The sequence below is a fragment of the Zonotrichia albicollis genome, chromosome 1, assembly GCF_047830755.1.
Source record: "Zonotrichia albicollis isolate bZonAlb1 chromosome 1, bZonAlb1.hap1, whole genome shotgun sequence".
Classification (NCBI taxonomy): domain Eukaryota; kingdom Metazoa; phylum Chordata; class Aves; order Passeriformes; family Passerellidae; genus Zonotrichia; species Zonotrichia albicollis.
In genome coordinates, this window is record NC_133819.1 from 10,134,850 (window position 1) to 10,155,940 (window position 21,091).

The 21,091-nt window shown below is 37.5% G+C and overlaps 1 protein-coding gene and 1 long non-coding RNA gene across 8 annotated transcripts in view; one reads left to right on the forward strand and one right to left on the reverse strand.

Annotated features, from left to right (window-relative positions):
- The window catches only part of ZMYND11 (zinc finger MYND-type containing 11), a 103,591-nt gene that overhangs the window by 8,054 nt on the left and 74,446 nt on the right, over positions 1–21,091 (forward strand). The gene's annotated exons all lie outside the window — the stretch shown is intronic.
- The window catches only part of LOC141731146 (uncharacterized), a 29,900-nt gene continuing 27,050 nt past the window's right edge, over positions 18,242–21,091 (reverse strand). The window contains exon 4 of the long non-coding RNA XR_012583088.1: positions 18,242–18,516. This is a non-coding gene — a long non-coding RNA (uncharacterized LOC141731146). The remainder of the gene's footprint in view (positions 18,517–21,091) is intronic.

Here is a 21,091-nt window from a genome sequence, read left to right on the forward strand (position 1 = left end):
ATTGGTTCTAATATTAAAAAAAAAGAAGAAAATTTTAATTTTTTTCTCCAATAAAAATAATTTTCTTAAAACCTCTTTGTGATAGTAAAATATGAGGAATGGTGAGAAGGGATGTTAATTTGCTTAGAGATAACTCAGGGTGTTTAACCTCGTAGGAGTCTGACTAGAATGGAATATCAGGCTGTTTAAAAGCTGCCATATTAAAATATTTGGTTGGTTGGTTGGTTGTTTTTTGTGTGTTAAAAAAAAAAAAGTTTTGTTTCACTAACATAACTTTTTGAAGGAGAGTGCTGATGCATACCTGGGAGCGTTTCAGACAATGTTGGAAAGTGAAAAACATGGACACTCCTAGTCTGTAATTGTATCTTTCAGTTTTGTAGCTTTGTGTTCATCTTCTACTTACACTGACCTGAAATAAATAGACTTTCAGGAAATATTTGTTGTAAGAAAGAGATTCTTCCTTTTCCTGCACACTTTCCACTCTGCTGGCTCCCAGAAGGCTTCTTTGTAAATCTCCTAATTGGAAGCATACTCTCTAACTTCTCTCTGGTTCCAGACATGAAATTTCCTTTTGTTATTGAATGTGCACCTTTTAGGAAATACAGATTGAGAGTCAATCATCTCCAGGAACCAGTTTTATTGTTTTGTTTTTGTTTTTGTTTTTTTCAATTCATGTTGGTATTCTTTTTCTTACTAGTTGTAAAAAGCAGCTTAAAAATAACCCATTCTCCAGTCAACCAAGTATTAGTCTAAGTTGTAGCACTAATTCCTGAAAACATGGAACTTTCAATAAAATGGAAGGACCTTTGTTCCTCACACAGGCACAGGAAATACCAATAAATATCAGCTAAAGCTGTGTGGTGGTGCAGATTCTTGGAGTGCAGGTGCACCAAGGAGTGAGGAGCTGAACAGGGTTTGCTCTGCCAAGTTTGTGGATAAGCAGTTGCAGTATTTCCTGGGCCAGTGGGAAGGAATGGTATCCAAATTTCCACTTGGCTCTTCTTCCAGGAGAACTGCCTTTCTTGATCAAACTAGCATGTCATGTTATCCAGCCATCAGATGTCTCCTAAAAAGTGTCAAAAATGAGGCAATTTTCTGAGGTAGAAAGCTACAGAATAATTGTTTTCCATAATAATCCAAACAATAGCAATTTAGATTATGACTGCTGTTTTTACACATGTAGAAGTTTTATCTGTTCCATTTTTTAAATGTTTTAATTTCTTTCCTGTAATAACAGAATATTTTAGCTGTATGTTGAAACCTACTGCTTTTTAGGTCAAGTCTGTTCTGTCCTTTCCACATGCCTTGCAGCCTCACTGCAGTGCTCTTTCTCTTGCACATTTTCCAAGAGCTTCTTCCTAGGTTACAGGAAAGAGCCACGTTGTACCTGCTTCTCTGAGGGATTTGATGGAGATAAGAGACCTTGAGGGGTGAGTTAGTGAAAGGCTGTAGTGGTTGTACCAGTAAGAGCTGGGAAATGCACATATGAAAGGAAGAAAGGGAGAGTTTGTTGTGAGATGCACATTAAGTGGAAATCGAGGTGCACCCTTGTCACGGGAGGCAGCACCACTGACTTTGCTAATGTCATTTGGTGCAGCTCTGTTGACTTTAGTGGAGCAATATTAGTTTACACCTGCAGAAAATTTTCTCCTGAATCTCTGGGAGTGAGAATATAAAATGAAGTGTTTATGGGTGAGTGACAGAGAGAGTGCATGCGAGAGAGAGCGCACAGGCACACACTTTCAGGCCTGATTGATTGTATGAAAAAAAGCCTGGAGTTGAAAGAACATTATTTTAAATTAACATTCATTATCTTCACGCGTGAGATAACAGTTCACTTTGGACCAGATCCTAACACCATTATGTTTCCTGAGCAGAGACTGCTTTTTTTCTTGAGTGAGGTTTTATTCAGTATGAGAATGGCAAAATGTAGTCAGATCTTTGACAATTAAAATATATGGATTAGTCACTACATATTAGAAAAAGCTGTGTTATTTCTGTCAGGAAAACATGTATTTTTTCTTTTTAAAATAAATGGTTACATTTTCTTTGAAATGTGAAATAAAAAGTAAGGTACCTTTTTTTTTTAGGTCTCATCTTATGCCTGGAAAAGCTTGCAGCCATTTTAATTCATGCTGCATTCATTGATCTAGCAGTTAAATCATTTAATCACTGTGCAGCTAGGTCATCTACCTATTGGACACTGTTAAAGTGTTCAGGAATACACTTTGGGTTATTGGCTTCTAAATTACACTTTTGAAAAGAAAATAGAAAAAACAAAAAGCAAACAAACTATGAACACCTCAGTTAACTGATGAACATTATACAGGAAAACAATGTGAATTCATTGTCTTATCATTCAACTTTTTTTTTGTTCTGCACGTAATATAAGTAGAAAAAAGCACATCATAGCAAACAAAGGGAAAATCTGATTTTGATGTTCTTTGGCAGTTCTTTTAAATACAGAGTTTTGTAACATTAAGTCATCTAATTAGGCAGCAGCTTGTATGAAATATTTTCATAACAGACATAGTTTGTGAGCATGAAAATGAAAGCCACATTTTAAAATTATAACCCCAAATAACTTTCTGAATTTAAATATTACTCTGAAAATGGCTTATTCTGTAAGTATAATTATGTGAAAGAAAGTGGGAGAAATTTGTATTTTATATCAACATCGACGAGAAAACTTAACACCTTAGACTTAAATACTGCAGCTATAGAAACCCAATAATCTAAATACCTAAAAAGGGGAATAAGTGTAGCAGCAGTTAATACGTGGCAGTGAAGAGCAGAGGAATATTTTATGTGCCTTTAAGTGTCCTGTATTTCCTGAGAGGGAGCTACTCACAATCAAATAAATCTCCTCTTGCTTTGCAATAGGCAAGTATCTTGTCCAGAGAGAGATGGTAAATTCTTTGGCAGTGATGCACTTGGCACCAGAGGTTTTTAAAGGGTCACCCATGTGCTTTTCAGTTATTTCCCTGCAGAGATGAAGAGAGAGGTTCATGCTCTTGTGAGGTAGTTGTCTGTCTGAGTGCAGGTGGAACAAGAAAGTCATGTTTCATATGAAGATGGGAACTGTATTTCCCTTTTTTCCATGAAGGCTCAGAATGCACACATGCCAATTCCATCTGTTTGTGTCTGGATCCCTTGGCCTATTTCCTTGTGCTTTCCTCATCTACACTGAAAGCATCATCAGATGAGAAGTTATGATCATGTTAAGTGTCTCCCTGTGCCTTCAGCAGAGAGACTACAAACAGAGGAGAGGGTCAGTTGTTCACCTTATTTGGTGTTTTCTTAAGTAGTGAATTTTTCAATGGTTTCACTTTCCAACGTCCAATAGCTCCGCTGCTCTATTATGTTAGTTTATTGCAATTTTGGTACAACTTCTTGGTATACTTTCATCTGGGCATTCTGGGATGTCATTCCTTTTTGAAGTAATGTCATGATGTATGTACATGAGGACTTGGACAGCAGAGGAGGAATTTGGCTAAAGGTTTGAAGGTTTAAAGGAATGCCATCCCCCTGCTGAATAAGACCTCAGTGAGACACTTTTTATAGGGATCTGATACTTTTGCTCTCTTTCATTTGGAAGAACTTTGAAAGGGCTGCAAACTGAGGCGAATGTGCTGTGTCCTCACTGTGTATTTCTTTACCAGTAAATAGGGAATTCAGTCATGGAAGGCAACTGGGTGAGCTTAAAGAAAGAAAGGTGCTGAAATCAGCAGCATGTCAAAGGAAAATTGGAATTCAGTGACAATAAAAGCAAAGTGTCAGTGTTAATGCAACATATTTTCAGGTTTTGAAGAGCTGAAGATGCCTCTTAAAAGCGGCTTTGGGTGGCTGAATTGCAGTGTAGGAGCTGTCAAGGACAGGGTGTTAAAGAAGGCTGAAGTCCTGGCAGGAGAGCAAACAATCATCCCTTGAGCTCAGCCCAGTGTGGTGGGTGTGGTGACCAGATGATTATCAAACAATACATGAGGTGCAGTATTGCAGTGGGTATCAAACCTTTTCGCATGTACGTTGCTAAATTTAAGAAACAAAAAGAACTCTTGACAGCTTGAAATTACAGCCCCGGTTTTCTTCCGAGTTCCACTGAATTAATGAAATTAGCCGAGCTGCCAGAGCGGGTGGAGAGCTGCTGGTGAGCGCTGTGGCAGGAGCCCCACACCGGGCAGAAACGCTGATTTACACTCGCTTTGCCTTGAATTTAAATGATGACCTTCACTTCCTGCCTCTCACTCTACAGCAGGCTGCAGTGGAGGGAGCTCTGAGAAGGTGTTTGCTAATGAGGCTCTGGCACTTTTGATAGCTGTGTTAGGTAATCAGAAGGTGATAGATGATGGTGTATTGTGTTTGGGAATTTCGTTTAAAGTGTATATTTATGTGCTTACAATTTTGACCCATTCAAGCCATTTGTATGATCTGTTGGGGTTTTCCACAAGAGTAGTGATGTTACCCTGGCTAAATTCCAGTTTGTCTAATTACTCTAATTACATTCTGAGTACCTACATTTCTGTAAAATTTCATCTGGATTTTGTTACTGTTGTTTATTTAAATCGTAATGCATATGTACTTGGAAACTTATGAAATAACAGCACAGGATAAAAAAGTTAGGAAAATCCCTGCTCCAAATTACATTTGGTATTTGTGCATGAATAAGTATAGTGTGGCATGATACAGGACAGAAAAAATATGAAGTGGCATATTCAGTAATAGCATTCATAGAAGAGGTAGGTTTTCAGAGTTTATGAAATAGGTTAAGTTGCTGAGTAGTGTGCACTATTAAACATATGATGTATTGTGCAGCAGGAATGGATATAATTCACTGGTAGGATTGTTTGTATTGTAGTTAAACTGTATATATTTTTACAAGGTTATCAGGCATGGATTTTTCATGTGTGTCAACAAGGGAGTGGGAGCCAATTTATGTGGTGATGTCAAAAGGACTTAGGCAATCACGGATGTGCACATGGCAATCATCTGCTGGCACAGAAATGTTTCTCTTCTACATACAAAGGCACATTTTATTATTTACCACTCAGTCTCTGAGAATCCTGCTTAAATTACAGTAGGAAGCACTTGCTGTTTGTTACTGTAGAGTAAGAGGTAGGTGAAAAAGAACACAAGCCACATCCTGTTGTGGAGAGTCATTTTGCAGAAATATGAACTTCAAAGCTGCAAGCTTGCTCTATCAACTGATTGATAATAATAGTCAATATTAACCTGGAATGCATTTCCAGAGGAGATCAAAATAATCCAGTATTAGACCATGCTGCATAGCCATGGCAGTCTAATATTTACAAGAAGTGTCGCAGTGTTCTTCCAAAAATAACTTGTCTGTTTTAGAGATGCTTCATCCACAGTGCATATGTAGCCCATTAGACAAAGATATTAGAAGTAGATGGAAAAACAGTTTTCATTTTGAAAATGATTTCAAGTAAAATGCTTTTGATTAATACTTGTGAGTGAAATCATACCCAAGTCAAATAGATTGTTCACAAAAAGGGGTTGGGGTTTCTTTGGTTTTCTAGAAATGGGGAAAAATATTTTGAAGATATCTTAGAATTTACATATTAACACTGGTGTTTCTTATTGCTAGTAGTTCTTTTTAGATAACTTCATGTCTAGTAAAAATAGTAAATATTGTACTATATACTTACATAACAGAAAAATTTATGACAATGTATGGGCTTCTGAAAATTGCTGCTCTTGTAATTTTTGTCTGTTCAAAGACTTGGACTTGGTTTTGGAAAGAATTTTTCTGTGTAACCCAGCTTAAGTAATTTTACTTATTTCTTTTGTATCATACTCAGTGAAAATGCCATCACAAGCCCTTGTGACAGCAGCCAGCCTGTTGTGTGTAAGCAGAAGGGTTGAAGCCCCATCTGTCAGTGCTCTGAGACAGACAGGTATCTTACCCACTTTAGTGTCTGTCTAGTTGGAGTTTTCTGTCGTCTGTGGACTTTTTCCTATTAAAAAAAAATCAGGATTACTTCAACAAGGAAAGCCATCCAGCATCCACGTGCTGCACATTATGGGAATAAGATCCATGTGGCTTCTTACCTTTTTTTTTTTCCCTCCTGTATCATTTATTAAAGCTGTTATGGAATATCTGCTTAAGGGTAAAAGAGTTTGAATTGTCACTTAGCCTCATTAAGGTTTTGGGCTTAGTGTTTACCACTTCTGCTTTCATCAAGGCCACTTCCTCAGAGGCTTTTGCAGGAGACACATATGTTCTTATGAATAACATTCTTCATTTTCTGTCTCAAATCATGGTAGAATTTTACTTTTTAATCAGCAGGTTTTCTTTAAACTCAAAATTTTATTGCTGGTGTTCTGCCTCTAAAGCAGAATTTATTATTTTATACTTTTATTTCGTGGGTTGTCTGCTTCTGTATTCTCACATTTAAATGCTTCAGGCTATTCATTGTGTGTTTTCTAGGGGGTTTAACAGTTCAGCCATTTCCACACAGACTGTCAAAGTCAGTTGGAGACTGTCAGAATTTGCTATCAGGCTGCTAAGATGAATCTCCCACTGTCACTACAGACTGCTTCTCCAGAGCACAAAACCTTGTTCAGCAATAGTAGAGGTACTGGAGGTGATGCTGTCTGTAGCTCCATCAGTACTTCACCGTGTGCTCTTAGTGCTCTTTGGTTTCTAGAAAAGCCTCCATGCCCTCAGGTGCTTAGTGGCCAGTGTTGAAGTCACTATGATGAACTGTAATAGTGCCCTCAAAATAGAAAGAGTTGATTTACTAATAGGCAACTTCTAAAAAATATGTTTCATTCACATAAACATTTTCCATTTTGATTACTTTGTTGTCCCTCAGAATTTTTAAAATTTATCTGAGTTTTCTTTCTATGGCTGGGAGGAAACCAAAAGTGGCACAGTTGGTACCTTATATACTTATTCATTGCAAAGATAGAAGACTGATCTTAAGTGAAAAACCTATATGTAGCCCAGTAGTTTGAGTATACATGAAGAATTCGTGTGTCAAAAATTCTGGTTATGGGTAAGCAACCTCTCTTTATTTTAGCTGTAAATTTAAACTTTGAACAATGAACGTGCTTAGACTAGTGATGTGCTTATTAGGTTAAAAAAAGAACAAGATTTTAATAGGAAAAAATTATCACAAGACAAAACAGCACATGATCTCATTAGCATTTATGGATTGCTAAACTGCAGTTTAAAAGTCACATTTCTGTCTAAAGAAGTTTTCCACAATAGTCATACAAGCAACATTTAACAGTGTTGTTTTAGTTTGTTTACTTGGGGTCAGATTTTCAATGATCAGAGTGATTAAAGTTGCAGTTGTCTGCAAAGGCAGCACTAATTAGCTGCAATTGATGTTAGCGGGACTTTGAATAAATGTTGGTTCTGAAAATCTCATCACGTATGGACATCATATCTGTTTTCAGTCATCTTTGGAAATCTGGCCCTTAGGATAGTTTACATCTTGTCTTGTTTCAGTGGTTTTCCCTTAGCAGTTCCCCATTTTACTCTGCTCAGGAAGGTCCATCGATTTTAAACAGCATTTTGTAGTAATTTCTGTATCTTAGAGTTTATACTTGTCAGGAGGGATAGATCGACAGAAGAGACTTGGCCTTGGCTTTCCATGCTGTATTTTACTTGGCTCAAATAACATAAATAGTCCTTTGGATAGTTCTTTTCATGCATAGATGTTTAAGTGCTGCAGAAAAGGGATTAGTGTAATTAATTTTGCATTTGGAAATGGTAGTGTAGAGATATGCAGTGACTTGCCTGAAGTTAACTAGCACAGGAGGCAGCTACCAAGTTAGGAGCCCTGGCACTCATTCTGCTTCCTTCAGCAAATGGAGTTTCAGAGTGCTTGATCTATCCACACAAAATAACCAGACAAGAATCTTATAAATGTAGTGATTTGGTACTTAGGCAGTGTGAGTCATGTTCTGGGATGCTGGCAGTGTGTTTTTGTGATATTTCCGTTTCACATTCAGCTTCGGGGGCTCAGCAGGGGCTTTGGTCTGGTTGCCATATGAAGTTCATCGAGGGTGACAGGGGAAAGCAGCTTAATGTGCTTATGTTATTTTTGTCTATAGTAGACATTTATGATGGGGACTGTTTCTGTTTTGCATAAAGTCACCAAAATAGTGCATTGACTGTAAGCTAACTGGAGGTGCCTAGGACTATTTACAGCAGAATTGCCTGGACAGTGTTAGTTATTGAGTGTAATTATTTTGATCTCACAGAGAGCAAAGCATAAAAACCACTTATCAGACTTCCTAAATTGCACACCCTGTTAATTGTGGTGCTGAAGTTGGGTACCTTCACTAGGCCTTCCGGACTCAGCTTTTTGTGTAATGGTTCTCCAACAGTAAAATGGGAAAAAAAAAAAAAAAAAAACAAAACAAATCTTGCAAAGTGCTGTGGGCATAAAAATGTTGAAGGCTACAAGATCCCCTGCCAAGATGGTTTGTGGAAAATCACTAATAACCTTATCCAGCTGCTGCTCACCATGGAGTATTTACCACTCCGCTCACCTTGCTTTCTCAAAATTGACTGTAGAGGAATGTCTGCTGTAGGTACCCTGAGAACTCTTGGGGCAGTTTGTTTGCTTTTCTCTACCCCATCAACTGAAGTGGCTTAAAGCAAACTTTTCAGGCAGGAGAACAGTCATATGGTCAGTTTTTTCTAAATTAATTCCTGTAACTTGCTCAGCTGAGGTTTGTTCCTGATCCCAAAGGGAAGTGACCCTTGCCTCCAAGGATTCAGGCAGCCAACACTACTTTAGTGGCCCCAAACTAAGGACAGATTTCTCTTTAGCACAATGAAAAGGCTCAGGATGCTTAATGTTTTCTTCAAATTAAAAGATTCTCCAGATTTCTTGTAGCAGAGTCATTCTTCTAGTTAGAGCTTGATTTTGAGAAAGAACTGCTATTTGTGGGCCTTACAGGTGTCTTAGATGGGAAGGCATCTGGTTGAAACATGCAGATCTGGTTGCTGAGTCAGTAAAAATACCTAATCTTTATTACTTTTATTTACAGCCTGCTTATATTAATAAGCTGGGAGTTGGATTTCTTGTGAGTTAGATGTTGATATTGGTGTTCTAACAGAGAGGCTGAAATTATGCTGTTACTTTTGTTGCCTTCTCCATCTTTAGCACTGGAGAATCGCATGTATTTGAGTAGCTTCATGTCGTGCACCAGAAATTCAGTAAATGTATCTTTGATCAATCCCTGTGGTTCTTGTGATCTCTACAAATATGTCTAGAGGGAGGTGATTGTGGAAGAGAGCAAAAAGCCACTTAACCCACAGTATTAGTGTGAGGATGACAGCACACAGCCAGTCTGGGTAAGTGTGGATTGGAAGCCAGGCTGTAGGATCTAAACATGAGCATTTCAGATGGAGGAACCTGACATGATGTCTGTATCACACATGTGTTGTTACTGCTTTTAAGTGTTTACTGTGTAGGGCAAATATGGCCAAACTGGCTCGCCCTGTGGGGATTGCGCACTGAGATTCCTATGTGGATATGAGCCAAAACTCCTGTACCCTGTGCTTTGGATAGCTGAGAGCTCCCAGGATGAAGGCTTAGACTTGTCTCAGTGTTGAGTGCTAGGCTGATGTTTGCTTCAGTGACCCTTGTTGGCTGATTTCTTCCAAATCCAGTGATCTGAGTTTATGCAGCAGCACCAGCATGGCCCTGCTGCAGGGTACATGGCTGGCAGTGTCACGAGAGCTGTGCCTGGAATATTGTGAGCCAGGAGCTGTGGCTGCCCACCATGGGCTGGGGAGAGAACTCACCAGGTTTCTGCCATCATTTACCAGTCTCATTTTTGTGCTTGTAACAGATTCTGAATATACTTCTCTATGGAATGGTTTCCTCCCTGTAAAGTAGCAGTATCAGCACTTTGCTGTATTACGAGGCATTTGGAGTATAAATTAGAGGGGGAGTAGTTGCTAAGGCATGCACTTCCATTTCATTCTGTGAACAGGTCTGCTTCCAAGGCAGAAAGAGATAAAGATAATATGCCAATACTTTTAGCACTTGAAGAATAGAAAATCAGAAGTAAGAAGAGACGAGGTGGAGAGAAAGTGATATTGATAACAATGAAGGCAAGTGCAAAAATAAAAGGGAAGTAGATTTAATATGCTAAATTGTTTAATAGCTCAGTAAAAATGGCTGGAACTTCAAGTTGCTGGCACCCCCACAGTAGCAGGAAATGGAATTATGCTTAGGTTCTAGAAATAGTGAAAAACATTTGCTACTATGATATCCAGATTAGTTTTAAAGAAAGTGCTACAATAAAACTAGCAAATTTTGTACTTAGTAACTAAATTAATGTTACTTTGAAATTGAGAAACTGCTTATAACTTAGGAATGAATGTCAAGAGAAGTTGCATCATTTTCCTCAAGAGAAATAGCTTCAATAGCTTCCTTTAAAATCTTCACCAAGAGACAACTCATCTTGCTAGCAATTCTCTTACCAGCACTGTACTGCTATTTTTTCATTCAGAGTGAATGTCAACCCCAGGAAGAGTGAAATGTGTTTTTCAATTTACATTTGCTCATAGCCCATTTTTTAGTTTTTGCTATGACATCAAAAGTTCTGTTGTCATCAGCAAGCTGAGGCATTCTCTGTGATACAATCTGGAGCTGCCCTTGGAGCTTTTGAGAGAACTGAATATTGTTACCAAAATTGTCTGGGTTCAGGCTGCAGCTCAGAGGGTGCTTGTGCTGTTGAACATGAGTCCTATGCTTGGGAACAGTCTCTTGGATTTCTTAGTATAATTAAACAGGAATTTTCACTCATGGAATCTGAGTGTTCACTTATAGAATCTGAAAATCCATCATTCAAGAATGTCTGGAGAGTTCAGTAATCAGCAGGTGTATGATGGCAATTTATCCATTTTACAAAAAATGAGGACAATTTATGAAATCTCAAGAAAATAGATAGAAATTTTTAACCAGTGAAGAAACATTCCTGGTGCTACAACAAACCTGTAGCACTGCCAGGAAATGAACTTGGACATACCTGCAGGACAAACCTTCTTAAACAAATTTATCTGCTGTACTGTTGAAGCTGTCAGTAACTGGCCATGCATTGTCATTTCTGCTTAAAAAAGATGGGAGTGGCACATGGGACAGGACACTTAGTACCAGAATAGTCAGTGCAATCTTCCTGCAGCTCCCCTTTTCCATTTCTTAGACTTTTAGCTGAGTCTTCCAGAGGGCTTATCAGGTCAGGCAGTCTGTTTTAATTCCTTCTCAAAAAATAGTTAGTTGCACAGATTTTACACAAGCTTTTCCTTTTGTAACGAAAAACAAGAGAAAGTAGACTGACAAGAAAACTTCCTTGTCTAGGATCATAAATTATTAAAAATATAGATTTTTTTAAAAAAATTGAATACATGGAGACAATAGAATTACTTCTCACATTTCCTCATTTAGCTTACTTAAAACAGCAGCTAAAACACTCCCAATAAAAAGAACTATTGCATTTTTAAATGATGAGATTTGCTTTCCAAAATGTACTTCTGTTGTTTGTTTTCTTCTAACTGTTAGCTGTGGCCACTTAAAAAATAAGTCAGTTTATTTTTTGTTCCTTCTATTAGCATTTTCATGTTCACTATATTCACTAAGTTTTCAAAGCAGTTTTGGGGTGATTTAAAAGAATATTTGTAATTTATTGATTGGTACTGCTTTTTACAATATCTTTGGGCTTTTTGAGATACTGGCAAATGGGGGAAAAAAAGGCAATATGGATCTTCAAGAAAATCAGGCAGAGCACAGATGAAACATCTTGTGTCCCTTTCCCACGACTGCAGGAAACAAGATATAAGAAGGAGAGGGGAGGATGTCAGGGAGGTGGCCTATAATCCATGAAAATTTATAGCAAATCAGTTGGACAAGTGAGAAGGCTCAGTTGGTGTGGGAAAATGACTAAAATAAACTGAATTCAGCAGAAAAGTAGTCAGATACTATGGCTAAGGAGAAAAGCAGTGAGCGGGTGATGAATGTGGGAGAAATAGAATTTAGGGTACCAAAATTGTATCAGTGGGATGAATTACCTAAAGGAAATAAAGTGCCCCAATGTTTCCCTTGTTCTTTGTCTTCTTGTTCTTTGAAAAAAGGGATTTGCAGAAAAATATATAATTGAGTGGAAGAGGAATCCAGCATTTTTTTAATTATGAGAGAAAAAAACCTGATGAAGTCCTCCTTGGATGAGATCCAGGAGGATCTCATGTTGTTTAGGATACTGAATATCTTTATCCTGTTTTTAATTAGAAGTAGATGTACACCTTGTAACATCCCAAAATGGTTGGGAAGGCATTTTGTAGTATAGATACATTTTAGCTGTTACTGACTTTCATTTCAGAATTACTGAAAAATCTATGTGTTTTCCAACTAGCTGCCTTATACCAAACAGATTTTTTTCTTCAAGAAAAACAATCGAGTGTCTCAAATTTTTGTGCACTTGTTATTTATCATATAAATGATAAGTCCAATGCAAAATGCATATAATTCTTCATGCCATTATATTATTTCTTGTTTCACTGTCTGCTACCTACTGTGCTATAAAGTGCAGTCTCTTTGTAATACAGCTCAGATTTTATTTTTTTTTTTCAAATTGAACGATTCAAAGATACTACATGAGGGAGAAGCAATTTATGTGATGTGGCTACATTCTTAAGCTGTAACAATGATAAATTAGTAGCATTGCTTTAGGAGTTTGCAGTCATTTTGCTTTTGATATGATTTGAAGAACTGTATTGCTTAAACTTGCTTTATTCTTCAGATACTGTAGAAATTTAATAGTATGGTTCTGTACAGATTCTTGACTGAATTATGGCTAGATTTTTTCCTTAGACTAGTTTGCTGGAATATATTAATGTATAGATATCGAATATAATTTATTTCCTTGGCAGTGCTATACATTTGTATTTGATTTATATTTACAAAGCCAAAATCTTATAAGAAATAATAGAAGCAAACTATTTGCATAGCTTTCTTTTTGATCTTTGTTTTCTTATCTGCATAAACATTACTGCAGGCTCCTGGGCTGGTACCTGTGGTAAATGGATGTTTGACATTTTGTATTTCTGTTCCATTTTATCTGTCTGTTTATCAGCCATGTAGTCCAGTGCCTCTTCCAGAACATGCTTATTCATAAAACCTATTGGCTGTTGTCAGGATTGAGACTGGAGGGCTGTAGGCAGTAATGAGATGTGAAACTTGGAACTCATATCTTTAAGACATCCATCTACCTGATTTGCTGCTGTGCTGAAAAGATTGTTTATTCATCTTGGTTGTTTTGAAATGAGTTTCTTTTAGTTGATTTTCAGAAGAGAGACTGTAACTGGAGCAGAGAATTGAACTGAAACTCTACTTCTCTTAAAATCTTCTTTAGAATTCATGTCAGAACTTTAGGTCTATATTTTTCCCATATGCAGTCTTTCAAAATAATTTCTGTAATCCTTGGGATAAAGCTCTGTTGCAGGATTATTTCTGACTCATGATGGTGGAGTAAGGGAGGAGAGATGGAGCTTGGAGATTTGTCTTTGCTATTTACTGATCTTGGGCAGGCCCTTTAACCTTTCAAAGACTCAACTCCCCCAGCTTTAGATTGTGGACAGGCCTTTGAAGTTCTGTGGAAAATCTTACCAAAAAATCAACTTCTCTAAGATGCAAGGAATTCCACTAGAGAAAATTAGTTGCCCTGTCACCTGGTCTTAGTATCTTCTTGGAGGGTTATCTATGAGCTTTGGATATTAAATATCTTCTTGGATAATACTTTGTACCCTGGACCTCTGTATCCTGTAAGAAGTCTGGTATTGAGTGTACTGGCCAAACACATCCATTTATGGTTTGAGCTGTGGGATTTTGCTATGGAATCAACTTGTGGACATGACCCAGTGAAGGATAATGTTTTCTCCTCCCGAATTAGCCTGAATCATCCCATAGACTTTTACTGGTGCCAGTTCTTATCTCCATGCAGCTCCTGCTACCATCCCATCATCACCCTGGTTTCTGAGCCCAGGCTGTCTCCAGTGAAAGCATTTCCCAGTTCTCCACTTGTGGGGATCTGTCTGAGGAGCTCTCTCTCTATCAGGTCCTGTCCTTGTGGGGTCTCTTCTTTGCCAGGCACATGCAAACAAGGCCTTTTCTGTTTGTCTCTGTGCTCCTGTGTGGTGGTGGGGGGCATCTCACAACCACCTCCACTCTCACACTGGTCTGGCCATGCCAGCTTCTCTCCTGGGATCATTCAAACCCATTGAGAGTGGTTTCCTCTGCTTTCTTACAGTGCCATTGTGAGACTTGTCACCTGCATTTAAAATGTTATGAATGAAGGCCATTTACATTTTTGCCTTTAACAATGTATTTGAAGTATTGAAGAGTTCGTAAGCTCTTTAACTAATCCAGAGCTTTGTGTTAGTAATTAAAAAAATGAGTGGTGGCAGTTTTCATCAGAGCTCAAGGTCACTGGAGGCATAATGTATTAAGAAAGTGTAGCACATAATTTCCTTTCTGCACATTCTTTTGTGAAAATTGAAATAGGTATGGTTTTTAAAAATACCTGGGTTTTGTAAGACTTTTGCTTTCTATAGTCAGTACAATTAAAAAAAGAAAAAGCGCTGTAATTTTAATTCTTGCCTCTATGGGGATGAGAAAAAATTAAATTCCAGGTACAAACTAATGGTCAATATCACAGTGATGAATGTTTATTCACTGGAAGTATAAATAGTATACATGAGAGTTAGTTTCTCCTGCCTAGTATGATCTTAAGCTTTTACATTTAGTGGATAAGTAAGGCACATGAACCTTTCATCTCTAACCTTAGGGAGTGTGCAGCTATCTAAGATTTGAAGGTTTGTGCCGTGTTAGAATAAATATGTAATTATTTGTGCAAGTGGCAGCACTCCAGCAGGGCAGCTGAGCACTTCCAGCCTGGGCTGTCCATCAGCTGCCCCAGCTCTGGTGTGGAGCAGCTCCTTGCTGTGGAGGGTGGTGCTGAGCATTCCTGAATCCCAGGTGAACCATGCTGCAGCCCAGAGCCCTGGTGAATCACACCTTTATAGCCCAAGTATGAAAAGATTCTACCTTAAGTTCCATACATGACTGCAAATACTAAGGCAGAGATGTCACAAAAATGTGTTTTGGGTTGTGCGTCTGTTGATGATCCTGCAGCAATCCATAAGTGATGGTGCAGAACATTCACAATTGTTAATCACTCTCTGTAGGGTTTTGGCAGTGGGATAATTCAGGTATTAAAACTAAAAGTACTTGAAGATTTTTAATTAAAAACTCCAGCTTGTTTAGCAGTGTGGGTACACACCTACTTACCCCTGAAATGGGGCCTCAGCTCCCACTCCTCCAGCATCCTCCCCAAGCATGAACAATTATGAAAACTCTGCTGACCTTTCTGACACTGGAGCTTAAATGAGTCCTTAAAATACATTCTGTCTTCAGTTTCTTGTTTAAAAACATTAGCTTGTTAACAGATTTCTGCCATTCGTATTTTTAATATAAGGCAAATAATATTTGTCTGAATTCACCACCTGTAAAGAAACTGTCCTGGTGAATGTTTAGCTTGGCTTTGCTTATGCAGAATATTTGTGTGTAAACATGGCAGATACTGTTTTTCAGTGTTCTTTTTTGTCTGCAGTACTTCAAAGAGTGCCTTGTATCATTTCATATATCACTTAGTCATAAACCCTCTGAATATACATTGTGAGAGCCTCAGAAAAGTGTTAATTGTATTCTACTGCAGTGGTAGCCAGAAGGTCAGGATCTAAAATTAATGTATTTCTGAATAATCTGAATTTTGTATCAAGGTTGATTTTTCATGGTTACTACTCAAAGTAGCATGCTAATTTATGGTTAACATGTTACATATTTTTCCTGTAAAAACAAGGAAGCCTTTCCCTTCTCACAGACAGAGGCATGCTATCTAAACATTTCTGCAGTAGAAATAATTAAATGCATTGGTAGATTTTTGGTCTCATCTCAAATATGTGCAGAAACTCTGTAAAATTGAGAAAAACTTTATTTTGAAAGCAATCAACTAGAGATTTTTAGGTGAGATTCATTAGCTTTTATTGTTGTTATCCATATGTACATCTGAAAGCATTTTGAAAGAACATTTAATTTATTTCTTTAAGGAAAATGTGTATTAGCTGCCTTCCAATCCATTTTTATTCCTCAGTGGCGAACAGTTGAGTATAATTATCTTTGGATTAATCAGTTTTTGAAGTCTTTTCCAGTGATAATGTATAGAGAGGATTAAGAGAGAGATTACCAAAGCATTAGGACTTTTTTCTGGTTGTTTTTAAGAAGGAATCCTTGCCTTAAGTCAATTACGAAATTATTTCCTTGTAAGAAACTGTTGAGCAAAATAAAAAAAAACTAAAATCACCTATGTCAGGGTGTGTGTCCAGGTGTGTGTCCTATGCACCTTCTTTTCTGTTTATTTCCTTGTTATGTGGTAAGGCAGGGTTGTCTTTTTACCATTAGGAATTTTGAGTTCTTTTTCTCTGTTGGATGAGCAGCAATAAAGGAGAGGAATAACATCCCTTCTCACATCCTCTGCTACCATTTTTCACTGGGGAATAGTTTTGTTTTCCTTGTGCTCATTTTTCATGGGTATTGAATTGCTCCGTAGTGTTCTGTAGCTTGACCTTTATTTTATGTTTTGCTTTGGATATCATCAGAGTGATGTTACAATTTAAATACAGTTCTGTAAGGTTATTTTAATTGAATGTTTGAGTAACTCTGCTTGTCTCTGCACTGACTGAAATTAACTTGATCTGGAACTTAGAAAGATTGTCCTATGTATGATTTCGTAATTAAAAAATAATGAAATTAATACAATGTTCTATTGAACAGATCTGAGATCACAGTTCATTTGCTTTTGGCTTTAGGGAACCAAAGTGCAGCCACACCCTGAATTCCTGCTGGTGAAAGTCTTCTTCCAAGCCTCCAGCTACACCAAAAATGATATGTGACATGGTTCCAGCTCTGGGAGCCACAAGCTAAGCTTCTCCTGCAGGAATCTGCTTTTGAGTCATGAGTACTTCTTTTTAATGTCTGATTGCAGCAGCCCTTGTTTGGCTCTGGGCTTGTGTCACACCAGACAGGCCTTTGTGGATGGTGTCAGGTAGCTCTGTAATACCTCCACTGCTTTCATGGCTTCAGTGTTTCTTGTCTGGCATGTTGGGATTTTTTTCTCATTTCAAATTTATTGGAGAGGCTGGAGAATAAAGAGTTGAGAATGGCTTAGACCATTCTAACCATCAATGGCTCTAGGATGAGAATAGTTACAGTTAATATCACAGGATCCTGATGGGATCTGCTCACCACTGCTCTCCTCATTTTTCTGATGCCTTGGTGTTGGTGTGGAGCCTGTTCTGCAGTTTGCAGTTTGTCATTCTTTCAAAACAGGAAAAAGTTCTGCTCATCTGAGCCATTTTTGCTAGCATGTTTGCATCCATAACTGTGTATGAGAAGGAACAAGCCTGCCATTTTCATTACACTTCCAAAGTGGCAAAAGTTTCCATTACAGATCAGTTTTTATTATATCTGTCCAAGAGTCATGCTCTGCTTATATCAGGGAAATGCCACCTGCTAAATGACACAGGGTACTCATGCAAGAACTGTATTTGTGAGTCCCAAAACCCATAAAGGTGGAAACAAAGAACAGTCTGTCATTTGAGACATCAGCCAAGACTGATTTTTTCCAAACGTCCATTGGATTTTGTTTTGAAACGTAGCTGATTTTAAGAGTGACCCTTATTCCTTGCCTATAACTCATCACATGTGACAAGTGGGAGAGGAAGGGAATGCACTTTACATGAGATTTGCCCATGGGTCTGGCCAAAACCTAGAGACCCAGCCAGCATGGTTAGCAAAAGGCAATATTTGAGCTGGGTCATAAACCTTGAAAGGGCAGTCATAAATCATAATTAAGGTTTTTTGTTTCCTCGATGGTATAACTCTTGAGAGAATGGAGACTGAAATTGTTTACCTAAGCCCATTTTTTTTTGTGTTCAGAGAAGTGTTTAGGAAACCTTAACCAGGGTTTATTAAGCATATCTCTGGGAGACAAAAACAGAATTGTCTGCAAGCACCATTGACAGGCTGACTGGTGTGGTCAGAAATGATATTTAATTTCAAAGGATAAACTACAGGATTTTTTTTTTTTTTTATCTGAAGTCAAACTTATCTAGTTTTTACCTTATCTAGTTTAATGTATGAGAACTGTAAATTCAGCTATGTTAAGTAAACAATTTATTTTGGTTTGATTCCATTTTCTCTTTGTTTTAGTAAATTTTGGGTTTGTTAGGATTACTGTTGTGTGCTTAATTTAATACAGATGTCTTCAAAGAGTAAAGAAAAATCCATAACTCTTAAAGAGAATAGCTGAAGGGGAAACAATGTCTCTGGAACTCCTTTTCATTCCTCTGTGGTCCTGCCGGAAGGGTTTGGATTAAAGGATTGTATCAGGAAGTCATCTTGCTGCAGTTGGTAACTGTAAGAGAGAGACCAAAAACCAAAGAAGAGATAAAGACTTAATGTTTACAGTCATTTTAACATTTTCAAAGTCCTACAAAGTATAGAAGTATAAATTATGTAAAGAGGAGTGACAGGTCCTGTCTGTGAGGTGATGAGGTGGGATGGATGTGTATTCTATGTTTGTTTTGGAAATGAAATAGTAAAAAAAATTAGTTTTGAGATATCTAGTAATATGAAATAAGAGGTGAAATGATCAGGTGGTGTTTCTTTCTTCTTTTTCAGCTTCATAAAACAAAATCAAGTAATCAGATATTTACTAGTAACTTGTAATTTTATAAGGTATAAATAATGTTTTGGACAGCGGGCATTTAGCCTGTAGAATACCATGGAGGTCATATAGTTAAATATAGTGGTTTAATTTTCAAAAAGGGCTTGATGGTATAAAGTCTAATAACAGTAGCAGCAGAGCATGCCTGGAGAAGGGCAATCAAATCTCATGATTTAAGACATAAGCACATTACCTGTAGCATCTGGAAAGGCCTCGTTCCTCTCTGTCACCTGCAAAGCTTTCTGCAATTAGTAAGATTCACTCATTCACTCTGGTTATTTGTATTTGTGCCTATTTTGTTTTTGGCATTGCTCCTAGCAGTTGTTAGGGGTAGAATACAGTCTCCTGTGTGTATGTATGTCATCATGTCATACAGAACACACAGAACAGTGCCCTGCTTCCCTGTGCTGCTGCTGCCTTGAATGACACCAGCAGGGTCTGAAACAAAAGATCCTGGTGATGGGATGCTGTGAGAGCACAAAATTGCCTGAGCCAACATCAAATACAAGTGAACTTGAAGGGTTTTTGCACATTACTTTGAGAATTAATGCAACTCTTTTGTAAAAATCAGTTGTTATGGTTCACACAGAAAGCCCCCATCTCTTATAAGCAGCAGTAAGATAATTGAATGCATGAAGAAGGCAATTTCTCTTGACATAAAATGGAAGTGTATTTTATATCTGATTTTTGCTTTAGCTTTTTATTTCTGTGGTTTGCTCTAAATAACAACAGCTGGTTAAAATATTTTATTTAAAGTGCAATATGAGGAGTATATACAGAGTATAAATATATACAGAGTTAAATCCTATGTGAGGTCCTCCTTTGTAAATAAAACCTATAGGAATGAATTTAGATGCAGTTTCCTCTTAGTCAGGAAATCAGGAAAGAGTAACATGTTTCAGCAGATAGAAAAACATTGTATTAACCCTTAATAAATCAAAGAAAGAGAAAAAGATGGCTTCTGAGGCTGAAGGCCTGAATTATAGAGTCAGATGTCTCCTAAGTTTGAAGTCCTGGATGACTTCTCCAAAGGGGAGTGCTGAAGGGGATGGGGCAGGCTGTGAGCAGGCCTGTGCCATGTAGTTCCATGTGCAGCTTCTCTGGGAACAGAGCTTGAAATCTGAGTTTCAGCATTTTAAAATGTATTTTACATTCTATTTTATAACTTTCCATGGAGTCCATAAAAGTCAAGGTCAAATTGAAGGAATAAAGGAAGGTGTTTATTTTAAATTATTGAGGACAAAGACATCAGTATGGAAATTTTTTACTGCTTATATGGTTGCAGCTTCTTTTTATTGAACTTGTTAAACTGTTTGGAGGTAATCAGAAAATGCGTGTAGGAATCAAGCTCAGACCAAGCGAATAAATTTGATTAATGGAGTGCTGATAAAGACAGGAGGCTGAGATGATGGTTCCAGTAGTGATATTATACAGAGGACAAAGGCCACAACATTGTAAAAAGGGAAGAAAAATTTGTACTTTACTTTAAATGAAGGTACTGCTGATCTGAAGTAAACAGCCTTGTGACCCAGGAGTCAAAGTTAGAGAAAGTTAGCCTTTTGAAAAATCAAGGATATTAATTTTCTTTTCTAGCTCAGTTTCTAACGAAGCATTGTTGTAAAACACTGAAGAAAATTCTGCAGTTATGCTTTTGCAGTTTCATTTTGTCTGGATAGATAGCCACATTTATTAAAATCACACTTCTTACAAGAAAAATTAAAAAGTGTCTTACACTGCACTTTTTCTTAATTAAAAACTCAATCTGACAAGAAAAAATTCAAAATATACATTATTCCCATTGAAAATTATATTATATATCAAACATTGTCATTAATCAGCCCTTTTACTAGAATTTTAGTGATGTTACTCGGGTTATAAAGGAAACATCCCTGTCTGTGTTTGGGGTTTTTTAGGAAAAATTGCAGTTATTTAAGCTTTTCTCAATGAAAAACACAATTGCACTTTTTTTCATTTAGGAAGATGGGGAAAGTAAGATACCTTCAGTTATTCAAAGATGTCCATATGGAAAATGAAAACATAATGATGAAATTTTTCATCCAAAAAAGGCAAAGCAGCAGAAAAATCAATAATATGCTGGCTAGAACCCTTAGCTGAGATGTGAGAAATTCAGCTGCAAGCACGACCTCGTACCAGGCGAGTGCAGGCACTGGTTAGAGCAGGCAGCCTGAGTGCAGTGTGTGTGATTTAAATCCAGCCACAGGAACTTCTCATCCTAATCTCACTTTATCTTCCCTGGAGAGAA